Source organism: Coffea eugenioides, chromosome 7 (assembly GCF_003713205.1).
Source record: "Coffea eugenioides isolate CCC68of chromosome 7, Ceug_1.0, whole genome shotgun sequence".
Classification (NCBI taxonomy): Eukaryota; Viridiplantae; Streptophyta; class Magnoliopsida; order Gentianales; family Rubiaceae; genus Coffea; species Coffea eugenioides.
The window spans coordinates 24,233,400-24,241,458 of record NC_040041.1 but is presented as its reverse complement, the minus strand read 5'-3'; the positions used below and the strand labels follow the sequence as shown (position 1 = coordinate 24,241,458).

The 8,059-nt window shown below is 37.6% G+C and overlaps 1 long non-coding RNA gene across 1 annotated transcript; it reads left to right on the top strand.

The window, feature by feature from the left end:
• Window positions 1-5,262: 5,262 nt before the first annotated feature.
• Window positions 5,263-7,747, top strand: LOC113778826. The gene is made up of 3 exons (XR_003469334.1): window positions 5,263-5,299; window positions 6,773-6,850; window positions 7,580-7,747. It is a non-coding gene; the product is annotated as an uncharacterized LOC113778826 (long non-coding RNA).
• The last annotated feature ends 312 nt before the right edge of the window (window positions 7,748-8,059 follow it).

The window sequence follows — 8,059 nt, the reverse complement described above, 5'->3', positions numbered from 1 at the left end:
AAGTCAATAGCAAGTTTGAGTCTAATTGACAAATAATGACCAAGAAGAGTTTATTTCTGAAATTTGAATTTTAATATGTATTAAATTAATTTTGATTTAAGTGTTGACTAATTGATATGTAAAAAAATAGGTACACCAGATAGTTAAATTGTGACGCCCCGAAAAAAATGAGTTTGAGAACCCGGAAATTTTCTAATTTTCTAGGGTTTATTTTTTAAACGCCCGCCTTTTCTACATTTTTTTGATTAGAAAAATTCCCCAGATAAAGTTTATGAGCAAAAATAGTTTTAAAATGATTTTTCTAGTATCGGTTAGTTTTTGAGAAATTAAAAGCGTATTTTGGACGTGGGACCTGCAAGTGCGGTAAATGCATTATATTTTTGACAACTTGTTGGAATTTTGTATGAAGTGATATTATTTTACAATGTGTTAAGATATTTGTATTGGAGAGACAAAAAGATAAGTTTTAAACCTAAAGGTGACAAGTGTCACTTTCTTACTCAAGGGTGGACTTTGACCATTTTACTACCTTTACTAATTGATTAAAAACTTGACCCAAAATTCATCTTCTTCATAAGCTCCTTGGCCGAACCTCTTGGAGACAAAAAGAGAGAAAAGCTTCCAATTTCTTCCTTCTATTTCTTGCCCAATCTCACAAACCAACCGTTAAAACCGTGATTTGCTCCATAAAAATCTTTCTCTTGGTGGTATTAAGGTGTGTGGTGAAGTGGTTTGAGAAGCAAAGGTGCTAAGTTGGGTCTTTCCTTGGGTTTGCATGGTAAGTGACTAAGGAAGCTTTCCTTTGATCTTGATAATGTTCAATTAGTGATTGGTGGTGGTTGAATAAGTGATTTTATGGATGATTTCATGATTTTGGTTGAAATTAGTGAAGTTTTATATTTAATTAGGATTTTTCTGTTCTCATATGATTGTTATTATGTGGTTATGTATGATGATTGGAAATGATAGTTGAGGAAGCTAGAAGGTGGAAAAAGTGGAAGATTGCAAGTAAATTCTGTTTTGGAAGAAATCTGGAAAATTAGGGTTCTTGGTTCTTCATTCTGTCCGAAATTTTTGGTCCTATATAGAAGCCGAATTGGCCTTGGATCAAAACATGAAAGTTGTAGGTATTGATGTTTTAAGGGTGCCTACAAAATTTCAGGTCAATTGGAGTAGTGTAGAATGAGATAAGCCGAAATTACTATTGCTGTTCTGGGTTCATCAGGATGTTAGAACTGTGTCTGAAATGGGTTGTTTTGACTCGAATTGTTTTGGATTTGGGTGTTGAGGTCTTCTGATGAAATGTAGCTTGATGTCCTAGCTACCATATGCCTTTGGAATTTCTGCATTTGGACCTGTTTAGACTGAGTTGTACTGATTACAGCATAGTGTAATTTGTAAACCTGCAAGTACGGTTCTGGTTTGTTATTTGGCATATTTGACTTAGTTGTGCTGGGATTTGGACTGAGTGACCTTCTACATTGTTGTAGCCCTGTCTTTTAGCTTCGATATGGTGGGTCTTACACCCTCATCCGATAAGCGTAGAGCATTTTGTGCCATTACCGCAAAATGACGTCAAAACTGTTTTTCTGGTTTTGCGTTTAACTTTCATTTCCGGACTTTTCCCTAGCTTGACTGGTACTACTTGGAGCTTGCTGAATAGCTATTGGATGAACTTGTTGGTGTGTGTGTACCTTTGGGACTGGCGGAAGAAATAATGAAGCCATGATGGCTGGGAAAGTTAGCAAATTCAGGGGAAGTGCTGTCCGAACTTTGAAAGGACTTGATTGCATTGAGTTTGTGATCTAAGACTTGGATTTGAGCAAGGCAATGTTATATGCTGGATGATTTCTGAGCTATTGAGGTGAGTGACCTCAAACTATTTCTAAAATTATTTATGAACCGTTTCTTGCATTATTTACTTTTGAACTGTTTTCAAAGTTACTTTTGGAACTGTTTTCTTACATATCATGCGTGCTTGCATATCAGTGTCTTGTTATTATTGATTTTGCTTTCAATGATTGTTAAAACGAGTTTTCTAGGCGAGTGTGTACTTTATCGCACTCGACCTAAATAAATATGAAATTTTCAATGATTAATGATTGAATGCTACTTGCGCATGAATGTAAGCCTTTTGGGCTGAACTGGCCATTGCCCCTTGTTACCGGTCGTCTCGAGCCAGAAGCGGACTCGGTCGGGCGACTAGGAACTTGGGTGAACGTTTCGGTATACTCGAGTATTACCTTGTAGGTTGGTGGAGCCTGGCCAAAAGCCAGGGACGGGGTGAATGAATGCACGAATGAAACCAAAATGCAATGAAATGACAGGAGAACGAACGTATCCTTTTCATGAATGTTACTATCGCTTTCCATTGTAAATGTTTCTTGAATTATTGATACTCCATATTGAAATGAACGATTGTGAAACTGATTTGATAACTGATTTTTCTGGTTACTCGCTGAGCTTTTAGCTCACCCCAAAAATATTTTATTCCCCTCCACAGGGCTCGTGGCGAAGGAAGGCTTGTTGTGATTTTATTGTTGTGGAATTCCTCTTGTATAAGAATTGGGATCATGGATCAGAGTGGCGTAGTGGAAGCGTGGACGCTTCGCTTTTGATATGTAAATGTTGGAACATTTGAGTTATATTTGAGATTTATATTGTAATATATTTGAGGATTGTAGTGATCGACTGAGTCCCGGCGAGAGCTGGGCAGGCGGCCTGCCGAACCCTCTGGTTCGCCTTAGGGGGAGGTGGGGTCGTGACATAAACATGCTGTAGAAAGGAGGTTTCACCGAATTTTGTGAATAGTCAGTGAGTGTCCTTAACCTTTTTCATTAAGCTATAAATTCTTGTGTTTATGAATGTTGTGGTATATCTCAGTTCCTTCTTTGGGTGATCTCCAATGGGAAAATAATATGATTGACTTCATGTAATTGTTGTGAAATTCCTGATAATTATTTGTTAAGTTGTTAAATGAATTTATTCGTGCTCATATGCCCAGTTGCATACTTTACGCACCGGGGGGAACTGGGCCCATGCCATGTGTAGGTTGGATACGTCGAGCAGGCATTGGGTTTGGTAGAAACGGTTTCGCCACCATGGCTTCACCACTCACTTGTCAGTGGGGAGGTTTGACAACTTGTGGGTGAGATTGTTTATTGTGGTACACTTGAGTATTATCTTTAGTATTGTGGCCATATGGAGTTACATATTACCTTTAGTGTTGTGGCCACATGGAGTTACAATGTCTATTGATTGGGAGGAATCTGTTTATTGGAGGCTTTTGCATCCAGACGTGGAGTCAACCGTCCCTATTGAATTCGAGCCAAACTGTATCCATCACTGTTTATATATTTGCTTTAATTGAATTCTTGGCTATATGTGTTCAACCCAAATGTGTTTTGCATAGCTGCTATGGCTGCTTTGTTTGGCTGATGCAAATCCTTCTTGAACTGCTGGCAACTTGATTTCTCAATGATTTGACCACACTAGGCATAAGCTCATTACCTGTTTAAATTTTGTCTTCTTTATAGGCATTTGGATCCACAAGAAGGGAGAGGGGTGTTGTAAAGACTATTGTTCGATAGTGGTTCATGCATGTAATTGTATTAGGGTAGTTGTACTTTTGAACCCTAGATGGCTTGAACTCTATGTATATTTGTGAGGATATATGTAAATTCAATGTTTAGTTGTACTTTATTGTTTAAACAATCTTTAGCATCTTCATAGTTAGAACTAGCGATAGCTAGACAAACGCTTCATCAGGGTTTGGAGCTAGGGTCATCACACCGGTATCTTACCAACTGTAAAGAGAAGCTAAACAAATCAAGAAAGATTGATAGACAATAATGACTATTAGATGGAAGGATCGGATGCATGGACACAACATCGGATGTTTGACAATCAACAAATACTTACAGGATGCAGTATTTTGGACAAAGAATAAAACTATAGGATGTTCGAAAGACAGAGCAAAATATTGAGCACATCGATCGGACATTCATCTTTCCTATCTACTATGAGACACAATTGAGGGAGAAATTCAAACTCTCTATTTCTTTTAGACGCAGCCTTCAGACATAGTTTCGAACGCAGGATAATTGGATCGGTAGTTTTTCAATAATTAATTTTTTTACCATTGGAGAGACTTTTGGAACAAATTTTCATTACCTATAGATAACCCCAGGTAGGAGAAGAAAAGACACTATTACCTACATGAGATACAAGCTTTCAAGAGCAATTTTTGGGTTGAAACTATTTTGAATATTGTATAGGTGTGCGAAATGTTCTTTGTGAGGATTGTAACTAGTTGAGGGTTAACTTGAGTAAGTTTTAAAACTCTTTGACTCAACTAAAGAATTTTAAGATGAGCAAGTGTGACCCTTCACTTGTACAAGTTGGTTAGTTTCACCAATAATTGAAGGAGCTACTAGTAGATTCACCTCCAAATTTAAAAGAAATTTGGGAGTTTACTTGGTTTGCAATTCTTTTACCTCATTTTTCTCTTTTTTTGTTAATTGCTTGTGTGGCATTGTGAGGACCCATAATTTTATTATTTCAAAATATTGTTAAATTGGTCATTTTAAAAATATTTCATACTCGAGTTACCCAAAAAAAAAAAAAATACTAAAGTACATGAATTTCTCGAAAATAAATTTTACCGATTGGTTCTTTACGCGCATATTATTTTAATACCCAAATTTATTCAAGATGAATTGCTTATCGTGATTTTTTTTATTGTTATATATATATACTTGGATTATCATATTGTAGAGTTTTAGAATCGAATAAGTTTAATTTCCAAGTTCAAACGAGAAAACCCTTAAGTTTAACCTTTATACGCGCGCGTGCCGAAAAGGCCCCGACAGGCACATTAATTTGATTAATTGGAGATTTTAAGAACATGATATTAGACTACTAGTAATGTACTAGGGAAATTACCTCAGAGGTTTAGTGCACAAAAATTGCAAACGAGCGCGAAAATTGGACACGCGAAGACCCTAAACGGACCTAGCATGAGTTGACACTTAGACTTAACCATTAAGTCACCAATTCTCTCCACTTTCATTACAATACCTGATTTCACTCTCTCTCCTCTCGTCACTCTCTAGTTGGCCGAAGATGGGAAGAAAAAAAATCTAGCCAAAATCCTCACAAACTTGCTTCAATCCACTTCCAAATTTCATCATCCATTAGAGGGCTTTGATCCTAGCTTGGAAGAGGGCTGTTCATTGGTTTTCTTGGAGGAATTTCGGTCAAAATTTCTGCCCTAAAGCTGTCCAACTAAGTTCTTGAGGTAACTCACTCACCCACACTTTAATCTTGCAAAATTATAGCTCAAATGGAGCAAAGGTAGCATGGGGTTGCAACCTATGGTAGAATTTGGGTTGATTGGTTGAGTAATTATGTTCTTGCAATTTCATGACATGCTCGAGGGTTTGAGGATGTTTATTGGTGGCTGATGTGATGAATTAACATGTTGTGGTTGCTGATATTGTGCTATGATACATGTATATAGAATGATTGATGGAATGAAGTTGGAAGAAAGTTAGAAATTTGGAGAAGATAGTGTCTGAAATTTCGGACCTGCTGCCCGACTTTCTTGTTTGCTGCTGCCCTGTAATTTCGAAAATTTTCTGGTGCTAATTGAGCTTCCAAATTGGTGTAGATATGTCGTGCTATGTGTATTGTGGTTGTCTACCAAAAATCAACCCAAATGGTTGGTTAAATTTTGAGTTACAAGTAAAGAAGCAAAACTGGAACAAGCTCCAGAATTTTCTGACCAGCAACATTTGTGTAGCTATAACGTTTTGCTCGTTGATCGAAATTGAGTGCCATTTGCGGCATTTGAAAGTAGACTCTTAGATCTTTAAAATGGTACCAAGCTCATTTTCTAGTTTGTCCCGAACGATTCGTGGCGAGTTTTGAAAGTTGGCCGCCTGTTTATTACTGTTCATCCGAGACTGTCCAGAAAATCCATTTTGTTGCTTGATTTTGAACCTCTTATGTCTGGATTTTGGAAATGATTTCTTCTAAATAAATATATCCTTGTGAACCTAGTTTCTAACACCACCAACCGTTTTCAATTTCACTGAGAATCGAGTGAGATACGGCCTAATTAGCGAAGTGCATTAAATCTGGAAAATAGGCCAACAGTCCAGGAATTTTAGCGAACTTCAACTTTTTATTTCTTGAGCTAGGAACATCGGAATCGAGTTCCATTTTTTTCATTTGAAACCTGGATTGGAACTTTACATGCATATCAAATTTTAAAGGCTGGTTTTGATTCTATGATTTTTAACGAAATTCCAAAATTATTGGAAAAACTTGGACTGTTTTGACCTATCTTCAATGAATATTAAACTTTCTTGGAGAAATTGACTTGTTTCTGATTTGATTCTTGGAAAGTGACCTTCTACAAAGTTGTTATGCTTCGAATGAAGTTTTTGACGGTGTAAAATTTTCTATTTTAGACTTTCCGAACTTCCGGACTGATTTTTCCACGAATGACTCGAAAAGTGAAAATTTCCAATTTGGACCTAAATGTTCTTTTAAGGGCCTAGGTTACATTTTTACAACTCTTAGAGCATTTCAAACCTATTTTCATGAGTTCACCTATCACTTGAGACCTCATTTGAAAGTCGGTTCCTTATGAACTGAAATACTTTGGAAACTTGAATTGTGGAGTCAAAATTGACTATTTCTTTTCTTTACACGAATACTCTATGGCCTGGAATTTGAGATATAATGCATTATTGCATACTTTTAGGATCTCAAGAGGACTTCGAGGGAACTCCCGGCGAAGCGTCTTAGAGCTAATTTCTCAAACTTTGACTTTTGATACTTGGTGAGTATCAAGTGCATATGAAGTGTTTAAATGAAATGATTCTTGTACTTGCTAGTTAATGAGGCTAGAGCGTACTTTATCGCCCTTGTCCTCTCTTTCATGAAATTTCTTGCTTGATAAGTGATACGTGTTACATGTAAATGCAAATGAAAGTGTTTTTCGTGAGCATTGAGCGACAGAATGTATCATGCCCTTTTAGGGTAGGAGGTACCGCTCATCCCGTCTCAATGCTATGACCAAATCTTGTCGATTGGAGCTTCGTCTCATCGACCTAAAAGTGAATGGGGGGGACGCCCCAACCCATTGGCTAGCCTTGTAACTCGAGCCGGCAAGGGCTTGGTCGAGAACTTGGTGAACCTTGGGAAGTGTTATAGCTTGATCCAAATAAGGGGTCTTGCTAGGTATACTTGTTGAGTGATACCACCTACATGCTTGTTTGGTTACGGATCCAAGAGGGTGTCATGGTGGCTGGAGGTAGTAAGTGGAGTTCTACATGGATAACTGTGAAAGTTGACAGAGGGTCAACTACCTGAGCTTGGATCGCGCGTGGATTAGCTCCTGAGAGCTCCCGTATCCTTTTATTGTGATTAAATTCCCTAGTTGCTTAACGTTTCGCAGTTACTTGTTACTCGAGTTATTGCTTTATATTGTGTCTTTGCTAGCATGCTTGCATGTTTTTCCCTCGGCCTCACTGAGCGGTAGCTCACCCCAATTTGTTTTCCTTAACAGGTTTGGAAGTGGAAGTTCTGAAGCTTAATTAGTGACCCCCAAAAATAATTTTTCCCCACAGGGCTCGAGGCCAAAGAAAGCGCTTGTATTGAGTTATTAGTGCCTGAAGGGATATCTCATATATAATTTGAATTCGATTCACTTGATAAGTATTTGATGTAATTATTTGAGAACTTAGGACTTGTCTTATTCGGGGAATGATACCCTTACTTGAGATTTGTAATGTATCTTATCTCGTTCTAAGTTTGAAAAATGTTATTTCGTTTATTCTTGAGGTTGTACCCTATGTTATTGGATGTGAGTGATGTATTTTAATTGAGGACTGTAGTGAGTCCCGGCGAGAGCTGGGTAGGCGGTCCGCCGAGCCCTTTGGTTCGCCTTAGGGGGAGCTGGGGCTGTCACAGGCATAATTTGCTAATATCTCTAGTTATTGTGTTTGCTTGTGTCGTTTTTCACTTAAACTATTTTTGTTAAAAATTG